This window comes from Protopterus annectens, chromosome 2.part0, assembly GCF_019279795.1.
Source record: "Protopterus annectens isolate FY-2018-M chromosome 2.part0, PAN1.0, whole genome shotgun sequence".
NCBI classification, from domain to species: Eukaryota; Metazoa; Chordata; order Ceratodontiformes; family Protopteridae; genus Protopterus; species Protopterus annectens.
The window spans coordinates 1,978,216,317-1,978,228,484 of NC_056728.1; positions in this window are offsets into that span (position 1 = coordinate 1,978,216,317).

The following is a 12,168-nucleotide window of genomic DNA, read 5'->3' on the forward strand; positions in this document are numbered from 1 at the left end:
GCCTAGCCCGATTCTGTATGGCTTACGCCACCCCTTGATTTGAGTATATTGTGCCCTTTTTAAGGTTTAGTTTACTGTGCCTCTGTCTAATAGTGACACGGAGTAATCCCTGGGACAAACCTATGATCCCCCATCCACCTATCGAGATTCTTCTTGAAGAGATTCAGTGAGGTGCTCTGCCTCACATGAACTGGAATTATATTCCAGAGCGAAGGGAGCCTCTGGGTTATGAACCTGTCCCTCCAGCAAGTTCTATTTATTTCTGTGCTGAGGTTCAAGTCCCTCGAGCGTGTGGCTCTAAGGGATTTAGATTTACTGAGGTGAAGCATGTCCATTAATTCTGGATTTGACATAGCTTTGTATGTCAGGCATAGATCGCCTCAAAGTAGGCGGTATGCAACTGAGTAGAGCTGGAGTTTTTTTAACCGAGCAGCGTATGGCATCTGTTTGAGACCTTTGATCCTCTTGGTGAGATACTTTTGGGGTCTTTCTAATTGCTGCAGGTGTCGGGTAAGGTACATCCCAAAAGGCATTGTATTCTATGATGGGCCTGATGAGGGATGAATAAAGGGCACGATTACCTCTCTTGATCTAGATGTGAAACCCTTCGTGATGAGGTGGGCTATGTAGAAGGTCTTTCTAACCACTTTGGCAATGTGGTTTTCAAAGGAGAGATTGCTATCAACTTGGGTCCCCAGGTCCCTAATAACTTTCTCTGTACTTAATGGGTTTCCGCCTATGTGGTAATTTGTGGGCACATTGTTTTTGCCAAAGGCTATGACTATACATTTTTTGGCATTTAGCTTTAAACCATGGCGCTGGCACCAGTTATCTGTCTCTGTGAGACCTTTTTGAAGGATGTTTGTGTCAGCTGGAGAGTTGATTATGGCGTCCAGTTTGTAGTCGTCTGCGAACTTGGTGAGCCATAGTCCTCCCACGTTTGCCTGTACCTCGGAAAAGTATATACCGAACAAGAGTGGCCCCAGGACAGAACCCTGTGGAATGCCACTTGTGACCGGTTTCGAGTCTGACATGGCTCCAGCATCTCTCACTCTGTGGGTTCTGTCTTTGAGCCAGTTTGCGACCCATCTTGTGACATAGGGGTTTATATTTAAGCTGGATAGCTTATCTATGATGCCCGAGTGGGGTATTGTGTCAAATGCCTTTGCAAGGTCCAGATAGGCTGTGTGGACTACCTTCCTTTCATCTATGGCTTTGGTGACTGTTTCGAAGAAGTCAACCAGGTTCATAAGGCAGGATCTGCCCTTGACAAAGCCGAACTGGGTAGGATCTAGTGTCTGTAGGTCCCCAATGTCTTTGTTTATGAGCTCCATGATGATCCTCTCCATAGCCTTGCAGACTAAGCTAGTCAGGCTTATGGGTTGATAGTTTCCAGGGTCCGTAGAGGCTCCACCTTTGCGGAGTGGGACCACTGTTGCTGTACGCCATTCTGTGGGCACATATCCTGTAGTGAGGCTGAGATTGTATAGCTGTTTTATTTGAGGGATTAGTTCCTCTTGGAGTTCATGTAGGACGCAACCTGGGATGCCATCTGGTCCCATGGAAGCAGTGTTTTTTGCTTTGGAGAGGGCAGCCTTCACCTGAGCATCAGAGATGTTTGGGAGGCAGCCCTCTGCTGGGATAGTTACTTGCTCTTTTGTGGGGGAGGGGGTGGAGAAGTTTACACTAAACCTGTCTGCCAGGATATTGGCGATGTCTGTGGGTTCAGCATATTTTTTGTCGTTTAGAATCAACTCAGAACAAGTCTGGGAGTTGCATCCCAGGTTTCTAACATAACTGAAAAAAGCCTTATGATTGTCTTTGATGTCCTGTGCAATTTTTCTCTCGAAGCTGGCCTTGGAGGATTTTATGAGGGATCGTAATTTTTTGCTAGCACTGATCAGAGATGCCTTCCCTATTAGGGATTTTGCTCTATCATGTAGTAGCTTCCTCCTTCTGTTGTACAGTTTATTTATGGCAGGGGTCCACCAGACTGGACGCCTGCCTTTGGATGATTGGGTCTTGGTTTTCTTTGGGACAGCATGATTCATGCATTCCTGGAGATGTCCATAGAATGCGTTTATATAGGATTCTGCAGTTTGGGCCGTAGTTTCCACTGGCCCTGGGGCCTTGAAGGATTCCACTTCGGTTTTGAGAAGTGAGAAGTTTGCTTTTGAGAAATTTTTCACTGTGGTTTTCTGGGCTAGGGGTGGAGTCGGGATGTGGACATCCAGTGAAATTAATTTATGGTCTGATCTTACCAATGAGGGATATACTTCTGGTGTGGAGCATAGAGTCCCCATGTTGGTAATGATCAGGTCTAGTATGTTGTTCCCTCTTGTGGGAGTGGTGACTAGTTGTACCATAGCATTTGAATTTAGAATTTCCAGGAACCTTTGGGCTAAGGTGCTGGGGCTTGAGTAGTGCTTCCAGCCAATGTTTGGGTAGTTGAAGTCGCCCAATATAATGGTGTTCGGAGAGATATTCATGTTCTCCAATGTTTTCAGGAAAGCCGAGTGGGATTCCTGACTTTGAGAGGGTGGTCTGTAGCATGCTATAAACTGAAAAGCAGTCATGCCCACTGTTAGTTGCACATGGATGGTCTCCGATACTTCATGCAGTGCCACTAACCTGGAGGTGTAGATATCCTTGATAAATATGGAAACTCCCCCTCCTTTTGTGGTTTGGTCCAGGTTTTGGGGCCGAAAAGCATGATATGAGGTATAGCCTGGTAGTGCTGGGGTGCTCTCTGGAGCCTTGAACCAGGTTTCTGTCACTGCACAGATATCGATGTTCTCCATACTGAGAAGAGCTTCGAGTGCATGCATCTTGAGGTTAAGACTTCTGGCGTTTAGCAGCATTACCCTTAGTTTCTTGTTCCTTGTGCTGTCTATGGGGGTGGGTTTGACTTTTGAGCCTTGCCTAAAAAAGGCACTATGGGGGTGGCAAGAGCCTTTGCCAATATCCGAAAGCCCAGTGGTGACAGGTGCAAGCCATCCCTAGAGAAGAAACGTGGCTTGTCGAGCATGTCATCCCAGGCTGACAGACACTGGATCCCCTTTGAATGACACCAAAATTTTAGCCAATTGTTAAAATCGATCATTTTGTCTTTGTACTGTGTCATCATTCTAGGTGAGGGTAAGATGCTGCTCAAGGTCAGGGTCATACCAGCCTGGGCTACATGATCAGAGAGCTCCTCTATGTCTCTTTTCATGTAGTCCAGGGAGGTACATCTCAGGTCATTCACACCAGCATGTAGAATGACTGAGTCATATTTGTATTTGCTTTGGAGTGACCTGAGTGCTTGCATTATGTGGCGGATCCTAGCACCTGACAGGCAGCTCACCGTGACCTTCTCTTTATTCAGTCTGGTGAGCGGGACGTCAGTGTGTCTGACAATAGAGTCACCTATTACAAGAGTATTAGGTGTGTTATTCAGCCTTAAGGGCTGTGGCTGCTTGGCACACTGACTTTGTGGGCTATGTGTTGTGCGTGTTTTGTTTTGAGGTAGCGTTTGCTTGGATGTCTGCTTTGGAGGTCTCTGTTGCTTAGGTAGATTTTTATTTAGAGCCGCTGAGTATGTTTTGTGTATTTATGTGTTTGGTTCGCTGATGTGGTGGGACTATGTGATACTGGAATTGTGTTGTGTGAGGTTACCTTCTCCTCCTGACTGGTTACACCAGTTTTGAGATGAGAGAGCTCAGCCTCCAGTTTGGCTAAATAGTTGCATCTCTCACATATATTTGAACCTGTTTGGAGGTGGAGAGGGTTGTCCGTGTACATGAGACAGTTGTATCATTGCCTCAAAATTCCCAGATTCACCAGCTGGACTGGAGAGGAAACCAGTGACTGACCTTTGGACATGCTAGAGTAATATAGGGAAACTGAATTTAAGACGGACCAATAGAGGACAGGGTAATTGTAGAGAGTATAAGAGTAAGTAGTGCTTATGGTTTAATAGTGCTAACTTGTAGGATTACTTAATTGGACCAGTGAAGGGCCTTAGAATGAGAATATGGTGTTTAAATTGAGAGATAGAGCAGTTCTAAGGGAAAAAGTGAAGAGCAGACTTTGTGGAGCCAGGAATAGTTTAAACCCAATTAGGCGGTGCTGCCCGCTGTTGCGCTATGCACAAAAACACGCAAAACCGCGCAAAAGAGGGTTTTAAGAGAGGAAGATAAAGGAGTTTTGGAATTGACCCAAAATGGTCAATAAAACTACAGTTTCAAGTCAGTAACCACTCCCACAGGGGAAGGCAGGCTGCTCAATGTTTTTCAATGCCACTGATCAACAGAGAGACTTCCCTTTAGCCCAAGCAAAAAATGGCCTCACAGAAACTTACAAACAGTTCAAGAACAGCAAGCCTGTAACTGAACTTTTTTAAATCTCAGAAAAGTGGGAAAAAAGCAAGATTTTTTTTTTTTTTTTTTTTTTTTTTCAGAGATAGCAGAGGTTCACAAGTATCAACAAGTTATAACAGTGCAGTAAATGACCCCACACAAGAGTGCTAGGCCAAAGACAGATAAAATGCAAGTTTTGAGAAAAAAAACGATTTTAAAAATAAGTGCAAACAGGAAATTCAGTAAACAGCTCTAGGTTGTGCTCTAAATACAGTTACTAATGCAGAAATCAAGTTTAACAAGCCAGAAAATGCTCAAAATAGGCGGCTATGCAGAAAAACTTGGCAAATAAACAGAGGAAAAATACTTAAAATCTCAAAAGTGGCTCCTTTCTTCTCTCAGCGTTTTCTCCTCTTGGTGGGTGCGGTGACTTGGGGGGAGAGAGTATGTCCGTGTGGTCCATGGTAGGCTGCTGAATCACTTACAAGGGAGGTTAGACAAAAGTAAATGCATTACTAAGTAGGTAGTACAGACACAGTAGATGGTTTAAGGCTACCTACATTCAATAGTAAACTTTAAGGGCAGTCTTCAGGAGTTCTATGAGACAGTGTAGCAGGCAAGCTCCAGGAAGTATTCAGAGGTGATGCAGGAGGTATTCCGTGTTTGGTGGTGGGGAGGGGGCTTCTGTGGTGAGCTTCTGAAGTGAGGAAATTCAATAGTAAACTTTAAGGGCAGTCTTCAGGACTTCTATGAGTCAATCTAGCAGGCAAGCTCCAGGGAGTATTCAGAGGTGATGCAGGAGGTATTCCATGTTGGTGGTGGGGAGGGGGCTTCTGTGGTGAGCTTCTGAAGTGAGGAACGAGGAGGTGAAAAACGAGCAGCACTACCGCGGGGACCACAGGGGCTGTTGTATTAGCTTTGAAAAAGCTTTGGAAATGCAGTCCAAGGTGCATGGTCTTCTGAAGAGGCTGATATGCATTTAAATGTCATACAATGAGAGCTGCACTCCTAGTGTTGCAGACCTTTGAAGACACTCTCCCTTCTGGGACCATCATGATTCAGAGGGACAATATTTCAGTGGTCTGGTACATCAACAAGCAAGGAAGAACCAAATCTTCACCCTTTTGTTGGGAAGCTTTAAGCGTTTGGCAGTGAGGAATCTCATCCAATCAATTTATGACAGCAGTGCACATTACAGAGAAATCCAGTGTGATATCAGACAAGCTGAGCAGGTCCATTCTAATGGCTCACAAGTGGTTTCTCAATATGAAAGTGGCTGAAAAGATTTTCCATCAATGGGGCCAACATTGTTGTGATCTCTTTGCATCTCCCCTCAATGAGTGCAACAGGTTCTTTGCCCTGATCCTCCCACAGAGGGAGTCACCGAGAGATACTCTTAGCCACAATTGGACCCCCAGTCTCCTCTACACCTTTCCTCTAGTACCTCTAATCCCCAAATTTCTTCAGAAAGTATCACAGTTGAAGAGCACAGTCATATTTATTGCCCCTTATTGGCCTTATCAGATTTATTTTCCCTTTCTTTGCCATAATTTCCTTTGTCATCCCTGAACTTTGGATCCAACTGCAGACCTCCTGTCTCACCCAACAGATTTAGTACACCCAGACATTCTAGGCCTAAAGTTGACTGCATGGTTTCTCCAATTCTGCTGATAACTAGACAGCCCAGGCTCTCATCTCTTGCTCGTCACATTCTCTTATCATCCCACAAAGCTTCCACTAGAAAACTTTACAAAAGTAAATGGAAAAGGTTAGATGTTATGTTGTCCCCATCTTGCCTTCATTCTTGCTGGTTGGGTTTGGAGCTGCTCCTCAGCTCCGACTCGGCCGATTTACTATAGCTCGAGAGCTTATACTAGCTCAAGGCTAACCCCTATCCCAACATGCCTAGTGGTAGCTACCCAGATCTCATTAGCCGATTGCAGCGTTGAGATTGTGACTACTAGCTCAGGCTAAGTATTTAGAGTTTTTTGTATTTTGCTGTCATCATTATCAGGATTTTTCTAGTTTAATTAAACTTGTTGGTGTCTAGCTTAGCCCTCGTTTGACTAACAACCTTCTGACCTTCCTCTGCTGTTGTTTTTTGGGTTCTTTAGACCATTGTTTTCTTAGGCCTTGCTTTCCCCTTGAGCCCGTTTAACTTAGGGTTCTTTTTCTTCTTCCCCCACTATTCCCTACTATCTGTTGGAGTAGCCGTTTAAGTTAGAGGCTCTCCTATTGGGTGAGTCATCGTTTTACTTAGAGGCTCCCCCTTCTTCTTCCTTTTCTAAAAAAAAAAAAAGAAAGTTCTCTTGCTTGTTTGTTGTTGTGTTTTGCTAGCTGTTATAACCATCATGTCTAAAGAGTCAAAACCCTCAGGCTTTAATAAATGTGACTCGTGCTGCCAAAAAATGTCCCTTACGGATGATCACACGTGTTGTGTATACTGTTTAGGGGTTGTTAACCTGCAGGACTCATGCTCTATCTGTCATGCTTTCAGTGCTAGAGTCCTGCAGGAGAGAAAAAATAAACTGATTCTGCGTGGTCTTTTGAAGAACCTTCAGGATCCTTTGTCTCAGGTTCATCAGCCAGCAAAACAGTCTGACAAATCTCCCAAACCATCCACAATGGTTCCGATTTTGGAGCAACCCAAATCTGCTGTAAAATCTTCAGCTCTGTTGGTTCCCAGTGGTTGGCTCCAGCAAAGCTGTGTCTCCGGTGGTTCCATCAGTATCTTCGGAGCTAGTCTGGGCCCATAAAAGAACTCAATCTCCCTCTTTGGAACCGATGCACTCTGCTCCACAGTCTCCCTTGTTTCAATCTGTGGCAGGCAGTCACTGGTTCTCTTCTCACTCCTCTCAGTCCTCCTGGCTTTCGGATCATGATGTGGAGAGAGTGTTTAATAGGTTTTTCAAGTCACAGGCACTTGCCAAATTGCTATTGAGCCCAGCCCATAAGGAATTGGGTCCTTTGGCCCATCCAGGTTCTCTGTTGGTTCCTCCTCTGACTCACTTGAGCTCTGAGCCATAGTGCATGGACATCATGGTGGTGGAACTGTCGGCTCTGGTTACTTCTCCTTTACTGGTTCCACTTCCTGCTCTGATCGCCTCGATATCTCAGTCCAATGAGATATCTGAGCACCGAAGTTCTCGCTTTGGCTCTGAGGGGGGAAGTAGCATCAGACCCTTGTCTGACCCTGCTCTCCCTCTCAGAGCTTTGGCACAGGTGAGCTTGGCTCCCACATCAGCCTCAAAGCCATCACTCTCAGTTCACAGAAGATCTCTGGGCTCTTCGGAGCTGGAGGCTCCTTTGGCGTGGAACCATGGCATCTTCGAGGTGATGTGAAGCGTGCTCTCTACTGAGACCACTCCACCCTCAGCTCCATAGGCTTCATCCCCCTCGGTGCCTGTGCTTGCCTTTGATCATCCTCCTTCCTTCAAACGTAGGGAACCTATGCCCTAGGATGCCCCATTGGGTGGCCCCACTTCTTCCAAAAGCTCCCCCAAACATTTGGAGGAGGTCCCTCAGAAGACAAAATGTAAGAGGAAGCATCTGGACTCCCCTGAGTCCATCACTTTAGACACAGACTTGGATGAATCGGAAGGGTCCTCATGGTCCCCCTCTGAGGATGTCTCCTTTTTGGACATCTTGGAAATCCTTAGACAGAGGGGTGGCTGGAAGTCTCTTGCCCTTTCTGAGGATGAGTCAGTCTACCTGGACACATTTGGTTCCCGACCCACCACCTCTTGGGTGTCTCCACCCACTTTTGTCTGTAGTTAGTCAGAAGGTGTGGAGCACTACAGAGACCATGGAACCGGTTCAGCGGAGACCAAATACATTTATAACTGCCCCTGAAGACAAGTCCTTTCTTTCTGAAGGTGTTTCTGTTGATGCTATGGTGGTGGCAGCAGCCACTAAGAAGGAACTTGTGGAAACTTCTTCATCTGTCCATCCACTGAACAAGGACTCCCGTACAATGGACAGGAATGGGAAGCGTATGTTCTCTTCAGTGACCTTTACACTAAGGTCGCTAGATTATTTGTCACATTTCACGTGACTTCAGAGTGATCTAAAAGAGTAGGGAGATACCCTGCAGGATCCTACAGCTGAGGGAATTGCAAATAGGGTGGCTTCCCAGCTTGCGACCTTGACTTCAGTGGTTAACTCCTCCATGAGGCTCATTTCTTATACGGCAGATGGAGCGAGTAGGGCAGCAGGTACGGGAGTTGCTTTGCAGAGACACTCCTGAATGCACCTTTGTCAATTTGTGGAGCCCTTCAAGTCCTGCTTTATCCAAAACCCCTTTTGATGGCTTGTCCTTGTTTGGGCCTCAGGTAAAAGAGACTCTCACCAGGTGTGGAAAGGATGGCAAGACTCTCTCTGTCATGGGATTCCATTTTTCCACTCCATCTAGACCCCACCCTAAAGGTCAGTAGAGTGGGAAAATGTGGTTTTGAAAATCCCAGGGAGCTTCACTTGACATGTGGAGAATTTTCCCCCAGGGGCAGAGGAGGAAACAATAACAGAAGATGCCAGCCTGGTGATGGGGGGGGGGGGGTCCACAACAGCAAGGTGACAGAGATACATTCTCTGCTAGGCCCTTCTAGCACTCCTAAAGGGAGGCCCAACTGTTCGCCTCTGGAGGCAGTCAGGGGCAGAGTATCATTGTACCCAACAGCCTGGCAAGCTATTATGAAAGATGCATGGGTACTGTCAATAATATCCAGGGGTTTCAAATTTCCCTTTTCTCAGTTACCCCCCTCAAGAACAAAATGTTCAATCCCAGACCCCTAGAAGTACAAAGGTTGCTAGAAAAAAGAGCCATCCAAGAAGTCCCTACAGATCAAATCATATCCGGAACTTACTCAAGGTTCTTTTTAGTTCCAAAAAAGACAGGGGACTGGAGACCCCATCTTGGATCTCAGCAAGCTAAACAAATCAGTAAAAAAAAGCGAAGTTCCAGATGGTAACACTGCAGTCCAGTCTCCCCTTTTTGTGTCAGGACAATTGGATGTGCTCCATCAATCTCCAGGATGTGTACTACCACATAAAAATGGACAGGCGGTCCAGGAGATTCCTACACCTCCGGCTGGAAGCCAGTCATTATCGGTTCAGAGCTCTGCCCTTTGGTCTCACCACATCCCCCAGGGTATTCACTAAGTGTATGGCAGTAGTCATGGCTCATCTGAGACGTCTAGGATTCCAGGTGTTTCCATATCTAGATGACTGGCTCCTCACTGCTACCACTGAGAATCAACTGATCAAAGCACAAGACTACAGAATTCAAACCTGTTCCCAGCTAGGCATCACCATAAACTACGAAAAGTCTGCCTTGTTGCCTTGTCACTGTATTACCTTCATAGGGGCAGACTTAGATACAAGAGTCATGATAGTAAAGCTGCCTCAAGACAGGGTGCCAGCAATTCATCAGCAAGTTTCATTCCTCATGAAAAAGAAGAGAGTTCAGGCAAGAGAAGTATTGACAGTCCTGGGCTCAATGGCTGCAGCAATTACTCTAGTCCCTATGGCTCGCTTCCACATGAGAATTCTGCAGTGGTTTCTTTTTGCTCAATGGTCGTTCCATGATTTACCAATGTCACATATGCTCTTGATCACGGAATCCTGCAAAAAGGACTTAGTATAGTGGCTTGGCTCCCCCCATGTGACTCTGGGCAGACCCTTTCTAGACCCCCATCCAGTAGCCACAGTGACCACAGACACCTCCCAGATAGGGTGGGGGGGTCATTATCTGGGACAGGCTGTCCAAGGAATGTGGCAGCCACATGAGTACCACTGGCACATCAATGTTCTAGAGATGATAGCGGTGCTTCTGGCATTGCAAGCACTTCAAGACTCTCTACCTTCCGGAACTATTGCAATTCAGACAGACAATATCTCAGTGGTATGGTACATCAACAAACAAGGCAGGACCAGACCTTAGCCTTTGTGTTGGGAGGCCCTTTGAGTATGGCAATGGGCGATGTCTACCCAACGTTTTCTGATTGCGATGCACATTCCCAAAAAATCCAACGTGATAGCGGCAGGCTCAGCAGGGCTATCCTCATGCCTTATGAGTGGTCCCTGAAGCAAGAAGTTGCGGACTTGATTTTTTGCAAATGGGGCCAGACATGCTGCGATCTTTTTGCCACTCCCCTCAACAACAAATGTGGCAGCTATTTCGCCTTAGTCCCCCCACCGGGACAGTCACCCAGGGATGCACTTGTTCACAATTGGCCAACGGGACTGCTTTATGCCTTTCCACCTTTTCCTCTGATCCCCAAGGTACTTCAGAAAGCATAGTCGCTGGGTTGCAAGCTCATCCTCATTGCTCCTTACTGGCCTCGTCAGATATGGTTCCTGTTTCTCTGCCATCATCTACAAGTGGAGCCTTGGATCCTGGACCCAGTTCCAGACCTCCTGATGCATCAGTCGGGCGTGCTCCACCCCTCCCTTCAAACTCTCAAGCTGACAGCTTGGTTTCTCCACTTCCAATCTTACCCAGGCTCCCCAACATTTCCCTGGCAGTACAGCACATCCTGGTGTCTTCTCACAAGCCCTCTACCAAGATGAACCCTGGCCCTACTGCAGGCCTCGCAATGGTTATGTCAGAAGCTGTGAATCTCTTAACAGTGGTCTGTTTTTCATCCACTAAAATAGGATACAAATTTTGGTGATAATTTGGTACCTCTGTTGTTTCCAGACAATGTACCACTGGCATTCTGTCATTCCCACTTGCTGGCTCCCTCACCTTTTTTTTCTCCCCTTGCTTCAATGGACATTTGTATGCTGTATGGCCCCTTTGATTACATTTGAAACATCTAATCCCTGATCCTGACCATGTGCTTAAACTAGTAGCTTCCCCTGTTACTGGTGAGCTCTGTTGGAGTAGTTTAGGCTGCCCCCATGAGTTCCCTTATGTCCATGTGCAGCACTGGGTATCCCTTTCTTATGCAGTGGTGCCCTGCTTGCCAAGTAGAGATCCCCTTTTCTCCCCAACTCATATGCAGAGTTGCACTCTTGGTCTGTAAACCAGATCCTCATGTCCTTAGGCAAAGTGCTGAGAGCTTGTTCCCTCAACAAAAGTTCTGCCAGTCCTTCAAAACTGGTGACCTGACACCCACTCACCCAACTGTGAAAGTAAGTACTTAAATCAGCAATGTAATCACATACACTTTCATCTGCCTTGTGTCTGTGTTCACAAAACTTTTTTCTATAAATTTCAGGAGTTAATTTAAAACAATCCAGTAAACATTGATGTTATGTTGTCCTATCTTGCCTTCATTCTTATTGGTTGGGGTTTGGAACAGATCCTCGGTTCCAACTCGGCCATATACTAAAGCTCTAGGACTTTCACTGGCTCATGGCTGTATCCCTATCCCATCATGCTATAATTAAGCTCCCCAGATTTAATTTGCCGCTAAACAGATAAGATGCTTCCATCTTGGCTCAGGCTAAGCGATGAACATTTTTTTTTACTTTATTATCATTTGTTGTTGGAAACTATTTCTTGTTCTCTTAAATATAGTTAGTGTTTACTTTCTTGTGCTTTTTGTAGTTTCTTAGCAAAGTTCATTGCTCTTATTGTTGCTTCAAAATGTCGTTTCGTTGGGCCTTGTTTCTCCCTTTCCCGGTTAAATTTTACTATAGTTGTCAAACAAAAATTGAAAGGTGTCAGCCCGCTTAAGTTAGAGGGCTGTCGCTGCTTGTTTTACTTAGAGGGCATTTTGTTGTTATTGATTATTAATAGTTTTTTCTTTACTACTGCTTGAATAAAAGGAGCATTAGCCCATTTAAGTTAGAGGGCTTCTGCTTCCCATTTTACTTAGAGGGT